Genomic DNA, 17380 nt, shown 5'->3' with positions numbered 1-17380 from the left:
ACATTGATCGGTCCAAAAGGTCCAGGCCACGGTGGTCCAGGCACAAAAAAAGGTTGAATATATATGGACAGCATAGAAAGCAGTGGAAAGGAAAGCGATGAGCTTGGCAATGCGAGACACAAAGAGAGCATCGTGGATTAGATATATAAAAAACAACAGTTAGTGTTGCCATGATGGGCGGAGCATGAGATGCACCGAAGGTGGTCTGACAGAGTCGCAGTCTTTCTAAAGTAAAGGGAGGTGCAAGCGGGAATGGCGGCGGTGCACTGAGGAGTGGAGAATGTATGTTTCGACTAGAAGGTGGCCGCATTTGGCGAAGAGTAGTTGGAAATCACTCGGCAGGGTCATTGCCCTGCATTCAACGTGACACGAGTGTCTGTCATGTCATGTTGACAGACTGAAGCATATCTACTGAGGCGCTGTTGATACCAAGGGCGTTTATATTGCTAAGCTTGTGCAAGTCTTAACGCGCTGCAGTAAAGCCTTCCTTTGCGAGAGGGCATTTGTGGTGTCCGAGCCAAGCGGCACCCGTCACCGCCCCACTTTAAAGAGGGCGCTCCTAGCATGCATCCATGATCTATTTATGCTTCCTTTGTCCCTTTTCCGTGCCCTGCAAGCTTCCTGGTATAGGACGTCGTCAATTCTCCTCAATTGCTGGATGCAGTATTCCGGCTTTTTGCGTCCGCATTTCTCGCTTCGAAAAAGCTAGTGTGAGTGTAAATCTTCGAGTGTGAATTTGGCATCGCCTGGAGACGCGAACGCTGCCTACACCAGCCAATCTTTCGAAATTTATGCCAATACCTCCCCCCCCCCCCCCCCATATGCACTTTGTGCTCCCAACCCAAGGCAAGGCTTACCCACATCATCCTATCATACCCGGTGTGCCCTCCCTCCGCCGGGCCGGTGCCTCTCCAAACCTGGGAGGGCTAGGAGACCTCACTGCGGTCGGACCTGGCCAGGCAGAAGATCTCCGTCAGCCGGGCCGCATACGTCATGCACCTACACCACATGAAGGTTTAGACCGTGAGATACAGGGGCCTGCGGGCATCGAATTCTCTTGCTGAATAAATTTTTGTCACCACCACCACCACTACCGCGCCTGGCGATGCATTGGCTATGAGGTTACACAAGCGACGGAATTACGTCATTTTTTCTTAACGACTCGACAGCGCACCTGCCGGTTGAGCTGTTCTGGTATGAGTGCCACTTCACGGCTAGCTAAAAGAATAAAACAAACGACTACTAACGACAATGTCGCAACTCTCAGCATGCGTCGACAGACGCCCACTTCAACGTGATGGTTCTCATTCCGGAAGCAGCTGTGGGTACAGGCCATAGATCGTGCCACGCGCTTACAACATAGACATTGCGCAGCATTTACGTTTTATCCACAGCGTGATGCACACCTGCTAGCAAGGCATGTTTCTCTTGAAACACAACCGCTTGTGGCGCAGATTTTGGAGAGAAACGCTGGAATGTGTTCGTGGGCTGGAGAGCCTTCCTTCCTCACGTGCTGGAAGAATTTTTCGTTCACGCTCTGCCCTGGAGTATGCACAAGCAATGAAACACACTCCAAACAGCTGTCCCGGTCCACGGATGCCTTGCCCGCGTTCACTGTGTACACGCGCGATATCAAAAGAAAATGTTCTCTTTCATGAGGCGTACGTTCCAAACAGATCGCTTCAGTGTTTCGCTCCAGTTCATTACCTGCGTCATCTGCTCTTTTCCTTCCCCCTTCATTACCCTTGTGACGGACGAAACATCCATGGGCTTACCCGAGCATGCTTCAACAGCGCGTGACACGAAAACGCCCCAGCAAGGGTCGCCGCCCCTGCTTCGGTGATTCATCGCGTGTCGATCGACGAAGGGACGTCAAGAGTCGAGATGCAGGAAAGGAAGAAAACGACGAGCTCCAAAAAAGGGGCATGAAAAATTTACGGTCGATTACGAGAGTCGGTAATGCGAAATTTGAGCACAGCTCTTCACACGCCAGCTGCCACCATGGGCTGGTGGCGTGTTGCGCTGCTAACCACCCTCCACATGGAGGAAGGAAAGAACTAAGGAGAGGCTCTGACGTCACTTTTTGTGAAGCCGCCCCGCAACCGGAAGTTGGCTCGGCTTTCCTCACTGTCTTCTTTCTCCACCGAGCTACGGGGCGGGCTACGCGCGCGGCTCGCAAGCGCAAAGGTATAATAAAAACCGCGCCGCTCGCCGCAACACTCCTACACCTCCCTCCCCGCAAACACGAACCTAGACACAGACCGGCGCACAGGTGCGGTGAACCTTTTCCGACGCCAGGCGAAGAAAGTCGACATTGCGCGCCGCTTATAGCTCAGCTCACCATCCTCCTCGGGCTACCGTACACCCGCCGTGTGGCCTTCGAAACGCAGCTCAGCATCGCCGAGAGCGGCTTCATGTTTCTGTGCTGTTTGGTGAGGTGCGAGAGTTCGCTGATCAAAACAATCAACGCTTCTTCGCGTGTCGAAGCGCGGTTCCGGAGTGCCACCTTTTCGCGAGATTCATTTCAATGCATCGATCGCTCCGCGTAACGACACCAAGTTTGACGAACAAAATATCAAATGAGCGGTTATTTGCCGCATTTAAAAGCAATCCTAGATGCGTGCGTAACGTCACGACGCCAGGCATGTAGACTTTAACACGCAAGGCCGAACACACCGTGCCGAAAGACCCCAAGCAACCACAGATATCCGTCGGACGTACGAGCTAGATCCGAACGTCCTTTGCCGAGATCGGACGTCCATCGGACGTACGAACAGAATCCGATTTCGGATATCCGTATTCGTACATCCGCCGGACGTACAGACAGTGTCCACTTTTGTATATCCGCATGAGAGACGAGTTGTACGTCCGAAGGATGTAAGGCCGAGTATTTTCCCAGGCCATGAGTATGGACGTTTTTTATTTCACAGAAAATTCGCGTCTTTCGTGTATGTACACTGTTTTATTTGCATCAGTTGGAGGGTTTGACGCGAAGATGTTTGTAAATTGGTGCGATTCCACTCCTTCCTGCAGTGCAAGAGCCGCCAACGAGCTAAATTTATCTAAGAGGAGAAGCAGGTGTTGCAGAATTTTGCAAGAACTCAATGACTAGTTTTATATTTATAAAACTTCTCCAAATTAGTGGAGTTGTGCGACATGTCCACCGTTTTGCTAGCTAAACTTGCCATTGAAACCATACGCAAGTATTATGGTGTCTTCGACTGGTCGCTCCCACGATCCGGTTCGGATTTGGCAACGTGAGAGCCGCTCTAGCTCCGAGCGCACAGCGAGACCGGTCAAGCCGAATGGTCAGCAAGTTTTCAGAGTGAAAGCGCAAGAAGGAGGGAAAGGACCTAACTTCCGGAATCGCCACACCGCAGTGGCGCTGCCGCTGCGGCTGGTCTCAACGACAGCAATCACACAGTCTGCACCGCCCACGCCGCCGTCGCCGCTGAACCTGTATCGCTGCCCCAGCAGTTCTTCGTCTCCGGCTCGCGTCGAAAAAAATAAAATAAAAAATTAGTGTCCCGTTGTACCACTCTGGATATGCCGCGGCAGCCCCCAGATGTGACAGCAACACAGACGGCGTACCCAGCTTAATCATTCGTCTGCTTTTCGACATTTCCCCTCACAGAGCCACACAGCAGGGACGTTTCTAATACCTAAAGCGCCAAAACTTGCTTCTACGGATGCGTAAGAATGCCTCGCCAGACCGGTCGTGATGTGCCCTGGCTACCCTGGCTTCGCATCCGTCTCCGCGAAACGGCGGAAGTGGCTCTGTCACGTGAGCACATCTCGGGGCCGCTCCGACATGGATGCGCTCCGACTTTTTTCTCGGAGCGCCTCAGAGCGCTCTGAGCTGGAGGCGGGCGCTCTGAAAGAACCAGCCGAATGTAGTCAGAGCGCTTGATTTCGACCAGCCGAACGTGCGGCTGCATCTGAGAGCGCTCTAGAGCGATCTGAAACGACCAGTCGAAGACACCACTAGTAAGTATCAAAACCATCATCATAGATGTCAGTTCGCGGTCAGTCCAATCCAATCCATCAGTACGGCTCCGTAGCCATTTTTTTTCCTCCATGTCCGTAGCGCTGTTGTTGGTTTCTCGCGTAGTGTTGTCGCGCAAGAGCTTTATAGCTCTTTTATTATAATGTGTGGCTTTGTTCGGTCTGTGGACGAAAGTAGTATGTAACTTAAGCAATTCGAAAGATACGGGAAGCGCCTGAAGCTCTTCTGGAACACCGGAATCCCGTACTGCATCGACCTTGGTTTAAAGAAGGCTTAGTGCACATGTGATTGCCTACGAAGGTATGTATCCAGTACACTTCTTGGAACTTGCTTCTAGGACAATGCAGCATGCTCATATAACATTCGTTCACAGGACAGTGGGAGCAGTAAGCGCGAGGAGATGGCTTCCACAAGTGTGTGCTGTTCTCACACTTTCCGGAGCCTACATCACACAGCTGCGAGAGCCCTCAACTCGCGCGGCTAATTCCCACTCCTCTTCAAAGTTGCGGGACGGAGTATTTTCGCATCTTGTTAATTTTTAAGGCATCGCTAGGTTCACTGTGCCTATATAAAGAGTGACAACGCGCGAAAGGCAGACCATAGGAAGCACGTGTAGTTCGCAACGGAAGCTTTGCGGCTTTCTGTGCACAGTCGCGTACAGTGCTGCGCAGGTTAGTTCCCTAAGGCCCATAAGAATAAATAAAGAACAGATACATTGTCAAATATGGTGTGGAAAAGTGAGAGCTGTTATTGCCTTAGTCTTATTGAGGTGTTTGTTAAAGTGCATTATCTGTTATACTTGCAGCATTAAACACTTCTATTAATTGGTTCCAATGTTTTTACTTGGGCTGGTGCATTGTGCCATTTGTTTCACGTGACTGATGTTTGCCGCGTTCTTTTTATTTCAGAAACCCTGTGGGTTGGAAGATTACGGATGTGTGTCCCAAGATTGCCACATTTGAAGAGTCACATTTAAGAAATTTTCCGAATATAACCCATTGCTCTGCTGATGTATCATCAACCACAATAAAATATGCGTGCTATGCATCAAATTGTTTTTGGTTTTATTGCATCGCGCGGAGTGAAAGCACGCATGCACCATATATGCGAATATTCGAGAAAGATCCGCCAATGGACGTACTCAACTGGACGTCCGTCGACGGGCGAACCGTATACCTTTGGCCACCTTTCGGACGGCCGACGGACGTCTACCGGCTGTTTGCGGATGTTCAGCGGACGTACGTCCGAAACAGACCTCTGTCGGCCGTCCGAAGGATATCGGTGGTTGCTTGGGACCATCCACCGCCACCGAGAAACACTCGGGCCCCTAGCAACAACGACGCTAACGACGCTGTACGCCGTTGCTAGTGGCCCGAGTTTTCTTAGCAACAACGACAACGTTGCTAGTGCCCCGACTTTTTAAGCCTAAATTTTGACGTCACTTCAGCCACATTCCTGCCAATGCATTGGGAATACGAAGGGCCTATCCTTAGTTTTCCTTCCTCCATGACTAATAAAGAAAGAAAAGCTGAGCATGGTGGCAACTGCCACCACCCCGTTTCAAAGGAGGCGCTCCTATCCATCCATCCATCCACCCACCAACACACCGTGGCGTGTTACGCCGACGACGACTACGATGCGGAAGGCGGGAACGGGCGCATAACAGCTGCGCTGTAAAACGCGAACATCGGCGTCCAAGTAGCTCGCCGCCCGCTCCTGGCACGCGCCTTACGAGAAATCCGGCATCGCTTTCGATTTCACCACGGGCGAGGCAATAGCGACGAGACCGGGCTACCTCGAGCAATCCTGACCCTCCCACTACTGGGCTACCTTACCCTCGCCGGCAACCGTCTCCTCGCCCCGTGACCACCGAAACGCCAGCTATTTCGTGGAGGCTTGAGTCCAACGCAAATCATCACAGGGTTCGAGCGAGCTGTGGGAAATACTACAGCCGGTTGAATGGTCGCACCGCATCCCGAAGGTGAGCGCACTGCAACCGGTCGCAGTTCAAGCTAATATTAAAACCTGTTTCGCTGTCGTCAACTCTTGTACCTCCTTTTCCCTCAACTCTGTGTGGACCCTTGAAAACATTGAAAGCGCAACAGAGAAACGCGAGCTCCTCGAGTGCTTCGACTATGGCCACGTAATGCTGAGAGGATTCTAATTGACCTGTATTTTGCAGACGATCTTGTTCGCACAGCATCGGAATGTTGGGCACCAATTTCCTTCGAATCATGCTCTCACGAAAGAAGTTTATGGTTTGATTGATGATCACTATTGTGTTTCGAATTTCAAAGACCTCGTTCAAATCGTTGATCTCGAGATTCAGTTTGTGACTTTAGCAGCGGAAGAATATCTCCTTTTGAAGCTCTTTCTGCATTAATCTGTTAACTCCAGCTTCTTTTCCAGCCATTGCAGAGCATCCCTCGTACCCCTGTTCAACGCAGCCCGGCATCCGTTAAAAACTTAAGATCGCAGCGGCGATGAAAGCAGAGTTCAGTCGCTCCAGCTCAACAAATCCCAAAAACTACTCTTGCACGCAATCCTCGGTTCCTGCCTTGTCAATGAAGCGAATGCCTGTAGATATCTTCTCTGTTCCGGCAATATTTGCAGTTTCGTCCGCAAGGACGGAAAGAGCAAACGCTGTGTTAGCTTCGACTATTATTTGCTCTCTCAGGATGTCGCCACAGATTGTGATCGTCTCGTTCTGAACGTGGATGGAAGTGTACTTAGCATTGCCAGCAGAAGAAGCGAAGGATTGCTGAAGTCGAGTATCTCCAGCTTCTATCCGAAAGTCAAGGAGATCATTGAAGACTCCTCTGTCAGACTGCTTCCCGCGAATTGGCAAGTCATGCGTTGGGCAAAAGATAATGGTGGAAACTATAGGAAATAGTTCTCGGGTTCCTTTGAACTTGCTTGTGTAGTGCTCTGCTCAGCTGCTGCACAACGGGATTTTACGCGATCCCTGCAGGCCTCGAGCATTTTTTTGGAGTTACTGAAAGCGCGCTCCATAAAACTGTCTTGAGTACCCCAACGAGCATTCGGAGGAAAAGTAACGCGAAAACGATGCAAGGCGTCTTTCACTGTTGCTGGGTACGCAAGCCAAGGAGCGTAATCTGCCAGCCATTGGTAGCGAAAAGTTCTCCTGTCAGGCGTTACAGCTTTCTTAAAATCGCATGTAACATTTGGCAACCATGCGTTAGTAAGGATGCCTAACTTTAAACAGTCCGGGATGCCTCTGAGTTTAGGTTTGCCTAGAAACTCTCCAAGTCATGTTCTTAAGTGCTTTCTCGCTGTTAATTGTCACCGCAATTTCGTCACAAGCAAGTAGAAAGGGAATCATCGTGGCTTACTACGTGACGGGAGCTCACTGTTGATGGAGTCCCTTCCGTGGAGTCGACGACCTCAGCTGCTGTTCTCTGATGAAAGCTTGTATCATTCTGGTGAAACGCTGCAGTGTTGGGACGTGACATGCTACATACTGTTCCGCAATTAAACGCGTGCCGTAGAATGCACCTCACAGCTAAACCGGTGGATTGTTCGATTTCCAATTTCGCACGGAAATGAAATTTGGTCGGCAGAATTGTTTACTACTACATTTGTGCGGGGTACTTGCCTGAATTAAAAAGTATGATATTCGCGTCGTTTGTGGCGACGACGAAACGAAAGAAGCCGCTCTCTCAGCCTTGGAGGAAGGAAAAAACTCCATGTCCTCAGCGATCGCATCGGTGGCGCCATCTCGTTGTCCCACCGTGGAGATTAGGTGAAGGACAGGGGTCTTTTGCGGGAAGTTTGAATACTCTTCAGCAACTGCTTTATCAATGGTCACAGAAAGCTTAGTTTGGCCAAAAGGGTACTAAGTTTGGGCACTGAGACTTTCATGGTACTGCATCATCAAACCTCCCTCAAAACACTCTCCCGCCTCCTTTTCCGAATCTCCACGACCGACAAAGGAGACGGCGAGTCGCCCCCTCCCCCCCCCCCCCCCCTTCCCAGAGACTGAGCGATGGGGTCAGGGGGCAACGTATCTTCTGCTACGTACTGGTGCATTCACACGGGTGACGGGTACAGGAACGACAGGAACGGCGAAGTACAGTGGAGCGAAAAAAAACCGCACAGCAAAGTGAAATAAACAAACTCTTCCCGTCAGCCACTTTATATCAGCGCCAACGTAGCGTTCGTCACTTGCCGATTGCCAACAGAAAGTTCATTTGAGTTACTGCCACACAAACACTTCTTTTTATTCGATAATGCCACGTACATTAAATAACTAATACCACCTTCCTCGGTAAATAAGCGTTCTTGTTTTTTTGCCAGTCACTGTCTGCACTTTTGCATCGTGATTTGATTTAATTTTTTTCACAAGTAGCCCGTTCTATTGTTATTTTTTGCCGTGATACGTTCTGCTCATGTTTGTATGGTGTCCTAGTTTATTGTTCGAATATTTGTGCTACTTCCATCACGCTATGATCAGTTTGCTAAGGTTTGCATTGCGTGCTAGTTCACTGCTCGTAAATTTTGTATAGTATTGGAAACAAAGACGACCTGGCATGCAATGACTAGAGCCTCCGAAGATTCTCTTCAAGGCATTGGTCATTACGTTCACGTTTCACAGACAAGAAAGAGGTCCAACTATTGCTCCACGAGGAAATAAGCAAAATCATATGCATGTCATGGGCGTCCTGAGCAGTGTCTTGATTTTTCAAGCGTGCAGAAACCAGGCACGAAGCCATTTTTTTTTCGGGAGGGCTCCAAGACCGTTTTTGTACGAGGGGGGAGGGGGGAGGACTGAGCTCGGTTGAGGAGGGGGGGGGGGGGGGGGGGGAGCTGGCCCTCTCGGGTCTCCCCTTGGATACGCGCCTGGCAACAACGGTCTCTAATTGAAGAACTGGATAAAACAGCGCAACGAAAGACGAGACAAGAGAAGGACAAACACCAGCGCTGCTAACAACCTAATGGTTTATTGCTACAGGTGAGGTACCATATAAATGAAATGGCACGAGTAAAAACACAAGAAAAGCATTAGAAAAAGATACCACACAGCCTGACTGAAAAAAGGCACGTCACTGATTAAGAGACATGTCTCTAGATTTATCGATGGGCTGCTGATACAGATGTTACCTAGCTTTTTAATATGGCAGGCCTCCGAAATGAGCCTCGTGGTATCATCTTTATATCGGGCTATGATAGTGGTCCGATTGAGATGCGCTTCGCAATTTTTACACTCTGCGCAATGCAATGCAGATGGTTTCTGCTTTACTTGTTCTATATATCTTTTGCGTGTTCCCGTAGTCTATCATTGATGCAGCGTCCCGTCTCACCGATGTAGTACTTGCCACAGGAAGTCGGGATCGGGATCTTTTTGTAAACGACACCAACGCGACAATGGACAAACTTTCGCTTATGCTTCTTCTGGCAGCCTCTTTTTCTGCTTACTTCCTCAGCGGTGCGCTGGTGTTTGTCCTTCTCCTGTCTCGTCTTTCGTTGCGCTGTTTTATCCAATTCTTCAAAAATGTACCGAACAGCCCGAATTTGCCCTCTTCTCTAAGTGTTACCTTGAAGAAGTGCATATTCGAGGCTGGGCGTGGTATTGCAATTCCTTATTTCGGCATCACAAGGTCTAGTGCTCAAAGTTTGTCTCCACCGAAGGGAGGTCCTAGTTATTCAAGCCCAGGTGGAGAGAGAATATAAGGAGGAAGAGAGAGAAAGCGGCTGACAGCCGGTTTTATACATAGTTTTATATAAAGGGAGAAATAAGGTTGAAAGGCCGTTGTTTGCTCAGTTTATGTCACGTACCTGAAACAAATGATGTCCATGCTCTGCAAGTGTACTACATAGTTGTTGTGTGGCCTTGAAGCTGAGAGGTCAGCTCTGAACTGACTCGTGGTGCGAGGGCCGGCACGGCTTTTTCCTTTTCTTCAACCCTTTGTGTAGTGCTGCAAACTGTGTATTTTTGCAGACTCGGGTTTAAGAAAATATATTGATTCTTGCTAAAAATCACAGCGAAATTTTCGAAACGATATAGAATAAATGTTCCGACCACCGGCAAGAAGAATAAAAAATGGTCGCTTGCTTCGGTTGCACGCAGTCTACAATCTAGTTCGGGGAGTCTCAGATTCCTGGTCAATATTTACAGGGTGTCTGAGATCCCCCGCGACTTCTCCGAATTTATGCACTCCTCCCAGTGGGCTGGCATAGCGGTTTCGGAACTGGTTTTGTTAGAAAAATTCCTTTTCCCCTCTGCGTGACTTAGCGTTAAGACTGTGAACTTTTGCCTTAGTGGCCTTAGTCGAAATTGTTTTCAATGTGGTGAGCTTTGCCAACTAATCTGCACCCACCCATCTTGCCGTCTTGATTGATTGTAAAACATTTTATTCGCCGGAAAGAGCTTGGTAAGAGGCCGCGTTAAGTGGTCGAGAGTACGCAGCCCTCGACGACTTTGTCAGCCCACTCCACCGCCAAAACTTGCGTTCTGGGGTTAGAGCTAGCCAGCACGGTCTCCCACCGCTCGAGAGAAGGAGCAGTAACTAGATCACCCGGAGGTGGCTCTATTTTGCAGTCCCACAGGATCTTTCGTGATGTATTATCTCACATTTGAAAGGCGCGCGCAGTACACGAAACCGCAACTGAGTTAAAAAAAAAAAAAAACCGCTCATCTCAGGTAAAATTGATTCATAATTAACTTTAGTATATAAGCTAAAATAAAATTATTTTTTTTTATAAAAAGCGGACTTAGTATTTAAAACGAGTGAAATTGCAATGATACTGTTCGCATCCGTCGCATCCACAGCCAAAGCCTAGTCATAGAGAAAGATATTGGTAAAGAGCGGACACTCGGCGAAATCTGGCCCCAGGAAATGACGCGCAATCCTCCTCCTCCACTAGATAATCTTCCAACTCCAGGATGGCGCCACCAGTCTCTAAACGCGCGCGCGCGCGCGCGCGGGCGGGTAGCCGGCGCGGCGGCTCAGACCCATCCGAGTGGCAGACAACGGAGCATCGTGGGGGCTGTTTTGTGCGCGTGAAAGCGTGCGGCGTATTTGCTCGTGCGGGCAGACCGCAATTTTTTTCGTCTCTCTTGCCCTTCGACGCAGAACTCCTCCTGTTTATGACGGCGGCAAGGTGAGAAATGTTTATTTGTGGAAGTACGCTGTATTGCATGCAATTTAGGCGGCCGCGCCGGCCGCCGTTGCCTGTCCGCAGTTCGTGAAGCGGCGCGCTCGCTCTGTGGCCAGCCGGCTGTTGTTCACGGCATTCTTGCAGTTTGTGACAACGTCAAGAAAGGAATGTTTTGTTTTTGCAAAAGTGCGCTACATTTCAAGCACTTTATGCAAAATTACGCTGCATTTCGAGCACTCTAGCTTAGTACGCCGGCTCAGTTGTGAAGGGCGCGCGCACGCTGTGTCATGCTACGCCGTGGCGGGAGCGGCGGGAGGAATGATGCTGCATGATGCAGCCTCGCCGGTCGGTGCGTAGAAAAAAAAAAAAATCCTGCCCACGGCCTGTGGCCCGACGCGCTGTGCCTAGCGGTTAGTTTTGCTTGGTTTCGCGCTTTATCGGGACGTCACGTTTTTGTATGGCCCCCGACAATATGTAACTTCTTATGGGTGACATTTGTCGGTGTAAGCTTAAAATGTACTTTTTTGAAAGTGGGCGAACGGCGAAGACGACCGTTCCCGCGCAGCAAGTACGGGACCGTGGTTTTCAAGACTGGTGGAAAAAAAAAAGATGACGCACGAAAAGCTCAAAAACCTTACTCTTGTAGTACGTATGTATGTATGTATGTAGTACGTGTGAAAGAGTCCGTTATCTGCGCTCGTGGAAACGCACATTTCGCCCGTGCATTGACAACACAGGGATGCGGTTTTGAAAACCGGCAAAAAAAGGCAACGCGTCGGGCTTTCTAAACTCTAAAGAGCTTGAAAACCAAGAAATGTTAAGCCGATAGTTTAATTTGCTATGCTTCTTAAGACATACGTTGCACCCGTGTATTTCTCAGTGCTCCTAACACATTGTGTACTTCTGGTTCGTAGTCCGTGTCGTGGCCGTCTTTGTACGAAATATTCTCGAACAAACCGCGTGCTCTGCTGTCCACCTAGGTTTTAGAAGGTAGACAATAACGTCGGGGAATGTAGAAATGCTTGCAAAAAGCTGATTGGTATCTGCCGTGTAGTAGGGCATGTGTATCGTACTTTGCGCAAGGACGTTCAGCACGCGAGTTTCGCAAAAACATGTTTGCTCCGCTCGTAATTTCGTTCCCTCGCCGCTTTCGCACCTTTTCACTGTTTACAGAGTTACAATATAAGGAGACTGAGAATGACCATACTTGCAAATTTTTCAGGTGATGCCACCCGTCGGCAACACCTGCTGTGTGCCGTGGTGCCGCAACAGGATCACCTTGAGCAGGAGGCCAGGAACCATCTTCCGCATCCCACGGCTTTGTTTATGTTGCACAAAATAAATGTTCTCATTTCACTCAAAACCTGGTGTCTTTTGTGGAGTGCTAATATTTGGCAAAGGCTGTGATGCAGCTGCGTTCATGGCTGGTCAAAAGCACTCTAAATCTATTTAATTATACGCTGCCAACGGCGCAGCGGGGCGCGGCGTATGCTAACATTCAAACCGCGCGCCCCTGAAACCGGAACCGGAAGTCGTCCCAGGCAGCGAGGCGCAGCGCATGCAGCCATTCAAACTGCGCGCGTTGAAACCGAAACCGGATGTTATGAGACTCCGTCCGCTTGGTGCGCTGCAGTCAAATGGGCCGCTGGGCCCTATGGGAGTGTCCGCTCTTTACCAATATCTTTCTCTATGGCCTAGTTGCGGCCGAGTTCCTTCAGAGTTCGCGCGTTCGCGCGCGGAGCGCACGTGTACGATGTGTGCACTACATTGCAGCTAGGTAAGTGCTATGGTGTTTATGTCGTCGTTAGGAGCTAGGCTGTGGACAGCACGGGGGCTTACAACGTTCCCTGCGAATACGCAGTCTTCGTAGAGAAGATAGCCATGCATTTGCTTTCGTTCACGCTGCTGTTGGTTCCCGGCCCGGTTGTGGACACCTTTGTCATTCAACTTTGTTATGCACTGGGTGGAAACTCGTTAACGCAGCATTCTGTGCCTTGCGTGCTTTGTAGTCGGTTTTAAGCAGATGCTGTCACCTTGCGCGGGGGCACCCTTCGCCTTCTCTTGCAGCCGCACTGATGAGCCACCGCGAATTGACTTGTGCGTCTTGCAGTTTATTAAGAATGCATGCCATGCTGTGTGACGGGCAAGTGGAAATACTAATGATGCCGGCACTTTACGCCTCCACTCCCTCAAGATGACACCTCTTTGTGTTTTTGGCATCTTGTGTTGACTTGAACGGCCAAACCCTAGCCTGGCTATGAGGCTATAACGGCCTTTGATGACATAGCTGAGATTACACTTGTGCATTGAACTGCTGGCGTTCTTGAGCGCGCATATTAGAAAATTTTAGCAAGGAATTGGAGCTTGGTTTCAGCCAGTGAGTTTAAAAATGTGACTCGGTTTTAATGTTGTGATGCCGCTGTAGTGGGTGCGTGCCATGTGTTTTGTAAGTAAGTCTGCCCGCGGGCTGTTAAAGATAAGGGTCATTATGTCTGGGGAGGGATTACATGAAAAGGTTGCTATCGAAGCTGAAGGACCAATATTCTTTATATATAAAGTAAACATTCGCAGAGAACCCGAGTATTGATATAAAATGCCACTGCAATAATACATAGCACTGTTGGTAGTAAAGTTGTGCAGCCCAACTTAATGGTGAATATTATAGACTCCACGCCACAGCCTTCTGAAGCTGCTCCAGTTCATGTCTGTAAAACTACAGTGACTTAGAGCAATATGTAAGCATATTTACTCTCTGTTGCCTTCACACTATTCAATGCACAAAAAGCATTCTGTGTCCCTTCCATCAGATGAGTATGTTAGTTTTTCAGAATGACCAATAAGATCACTGGGGCACTTTCATGAGCTTACCAAAACTGGAGCTTACAGTGCGTTATGAGGCAGGAACACACCTATGCCGCATGTTGCATGTGACATCACTGTTTGCCTCTTTTGTTTGAAGAACAGATTTGTTTTCAAAGCAGTTGTAATTGAGGCCCCCAACTGCACTCGCTTGCATTGCTTATTTTCTGTATTTATTATCGTAATAAGTGAACGACTTCGGTACTGTGCATATCTCGAGACGTGGTGTTAGGTTTGCCATGTGATAGGTGTATCAGTGACTAGGCTCTAGAAACTTCAAAGAGTGCTAAATTGAATGGGCAGTTTAAGTCACTTAGGTAAAACTGGCTGTTGGCTACTGCATTGGTTGCCAAGGCAAGCTTGTTTACTTTTGTGCCTCCTTCTAGTGCTATTCACATTTTCTGGGGCGAAGTTCCCGTGGCTCTTGCTGAACCTCGTAACAGGGTTGCTGTACAGGTTTATGAATTTCCGATGGCACAATTGAATGCTGTTTTTCCGTATTTCCCGCGGAGAGACAGTGCTCCGCATTGAGTACTGTCTTGCACTGAGCAGCAGTGCTGAGTTGCTTGCTTCTGCCACTTTTTGTGCATTGCCTTGACCTTCTGTTTATTGGTGACTTGGTCATCCCATCCTCACTTGCAGAAGCAGGTCACAGTGGCATTCTACAAAGTTCGTCTTCTACGGGCTCATCATGGAAGTGCATTCGGAGGCCGGGTGAGATTGAGCTTGGCACCAGCTAGCTGTTCATCTCCGTTGGTCATTTGAAAAGCCTCGCTTGTCTGCACCAACATGGCTGTGATTGTTCCCGTCCTACGCGTCAGGTTTCACAGGTAGGGTCTAAACGAAGAACTTCACATCTCCAGGTGAGCACAGCAACAGCTGACCCCTGTCAAATGCGACTTCAAAGAGGTGTAACTGGTTGCCACATTGTAACCAGCACGAAAAAAACAACGGGCAGTGGAGAATGAAACCAACGGGACACACACTAGAAGTTGGGTAGAACAGACTGGGCCCTGTTCAATACACAGTTACTCAGCACCAACTAGCAGAGAAGTGTCCATTTAATGAACTCTTTGCTACAGTGAAGTGTTTTCGATTCTTAGCCAATAACACCTTGAGTTGTACGATGTTTCAACTCTGTGTGCAGAATACTATGAAGCTGCTACAGGATGATGAAGCAGCTGTGTGGGCAGTTGTGTGCTTTTGTTTTTTGTCATTTACTTCATTTTATATTCTGCGTAGGGTTTTGCATCTGCTTTCTCAGCAGTTTTGCTGCACTCCTAGCTGTTTACAGTGTCGCAGAAGGTGCAACTAGCCTGATGCCCAATAAGTAACAGTGTTGAAGCACAGTAACAATGGTGGAGCAAAAAATGTGTCTTATGTTGCTGTTCACAAAACTGTCTCTGTCATAGGTACAGAAGACTCTCATTGATTCAAGCCCAAATAGACCCCGGATTTTTTTTTTTTTATCAGAAGATCATTTATATATTGCCTTGAATGTTTGTAGTGTTTGTTCATTCTTCAAAGCTGCTGGCACGCTGCTTTATTGCTTTGTTTGTGATGCAAGACGCACCTAGATTTATCTCGATTGATCGCATCCAGGCGGAGCCGATTCTACTTTGTTCCAGAATGTTCTAGCAACTTTGCAAGCTTTATCTCGAAAGTTCGCTATCAGCTTTAAATAGAGCACGGCCGAGAGCGGCGGGCATTCTGTTCGACGAGCACGCTTATTGCTACGTCGCCGCTGAGTGATTCAGTTCTTTGCGGGCGCAAGTCAGTCCAAATAAAGAGTTTCGTTTAGGTGCCATGCTTGCTGTTTTCCTGTTCACCAGACTGCAGTCACCACTACGTGACAATATGAACCTTGGCTAAATAGTTTGTATATAGGAGTTGTTGCTACTCGAGTAGCATGGCCGGACCGGTGATGGGACGAGGATGATCGAAGACTGGGTTACGAGGAAGGCAAGGAAAACTTTATACAACTATTTTGCATTATGTACACGTGCAGCAACTGAGAGTGCTTCTCAGTTAAAGTGTCTCGATGAGAGGGAGCTACTTGATATGAGGGACCCCTTGACCATCCTGGGCACCGGGTTTTATGGGGGTTTTCTTTCCTAAAATCTCTAGATTAAGGCCAAGTTTTTGCCGAGAAAGGCATGTCCAAGTTCACTGGGGCAGATCATCACACACTCTCTCCCCAGGGAACACGCCCTCATCACGTGTTGAGCTTGAGAGGAGGGTGCCATGTGTCGTGCAGACACAGGAATCGCCACGAGTGACGTCCCCACGGTTTGCAAGTGGTTGCACATGTTTCTGATCAATGCACGGGCAAGGCTACGCGGAAGGGTACGTGGTGTCAGCCAGTGTTACTAGACCAGGTTAGTTTTCAAACTTCCCATTCGAGCCATGCATTGCAAATGGCACATTTTTCTTCTCCGTCGCCAGGTGGCAGTGGCGTCGTATCAGGCTCCAAGTCCCTCGCGTCGTCTGCTCGCGGAGGCGCAGTTTTGCTGCGCGTCACCCTTATTTTCCACTCTGTTTCATAGAATAGAAGCTATGAAACTAGACATTTTTGGCAGAAAAATTAACTGTGCTTAAAGGGCAGCTGCAGCACTTTCTTGAGAATTTAGCGATATTTAAGGATTAAAATCTATGTAGGCTGTAGGTAAAGCATGCCAAGTGTTTTTGCACTGGTATAAAAAATAGTGATGTAATCGACGATTGAAATTTGCGCTTCGCCTCAGTGCACCGGAGGAGTGCAAGAAAACTCAGCGTGACGTCACGGAAGGTATGATTTCAAATTACCGCTGTCATCAGCCACACCTTGCCCTGATGCGTTAGACGCTGCCAAACAACTCTCGGCAGGGTTCGCCTTCGGTGGCGTTGGTTTTTTTCCTTCAAAGCAGGCGTTTGTGCGTTGGAAATGTACCGATACCTTCGATGACATCGTCATGCGCCCCCCACTTGGCGTTGTGCACTGCGGAGAAGCTTGAAGGACGTCCGGATTTTAATCGGCGATTACTTCACTATTTCAAGTGCTAGTCCAAAAAGACTTCGCATGCTTTACCTGTAAGTTTCACACATTCGACCCTCTTAAGCTCGTTGATTTCTAAAACCTATGCAGTTTCCCTTTAAGGCAGGTGAAGAGAGAATTGAGAGACACCCAGTGCTTATCTCCCGGAGTAATACTGCGAATATTCTGTGCTGGGCTCGCATATCACACATGCTTGCTTCGCACGTCGCCTTCTCGAAATGCGGCCGGCAACGACCCACCCGCGATCTGATCTCGGGTCTAGCAACACGACAGCAGTGGGTTTGCGCACTGTGTAGAGCTTTGAGTATCTTTAATGTGATTCGAATTGTTTGCAGCCGTCAGTAACAAAACAAGCGCAACAA

The 17380-nt window shown here is 48.8% G+C and overlaps 1 long non-coding RNA gene across 1 annotated transcript; it reads left to right on the top strand.

Annotated features, from left to right (window-relative positions):
* Positions 1 to 10835: 10835 nt before the first annotated feature.
* On the top strand, positions 10836 to 12488 carry LOC149362247 (uncharacterized). Its single transcript, XR_016288489.1, has 2 exons — positions 10836 to 11128; positions 12348 to 12488. It is a non-coding gene; the product is annotated as an uncharacterized LOC149362247 (long non-coding RNA).
* The last annotated feature ends 4892 nt before the right edge of the window (positions 12489 to 17380 follow it).

This window comes from Amblyomma mixtum, chromosome 2 (genome assembly GCF_055824585.1).
Source record: "Amblyomma mixtum isolate Tamu chromosome 2, ASM5582458v1, whole genome shotgun sequence".
Taxonomy (NCBI): domain Eukaryota; kingdom Metazoa; phylum Arthropoda; class Arachnida; order Ixodida; family Ixodidae; genus Amblyomma; species Amblyomma mixtum.
The sequence above is the reverse complement of the archived record's forward strand: the minus strand, read 5'-3'. Positions and strand labels throughout refer to the sequence as shown.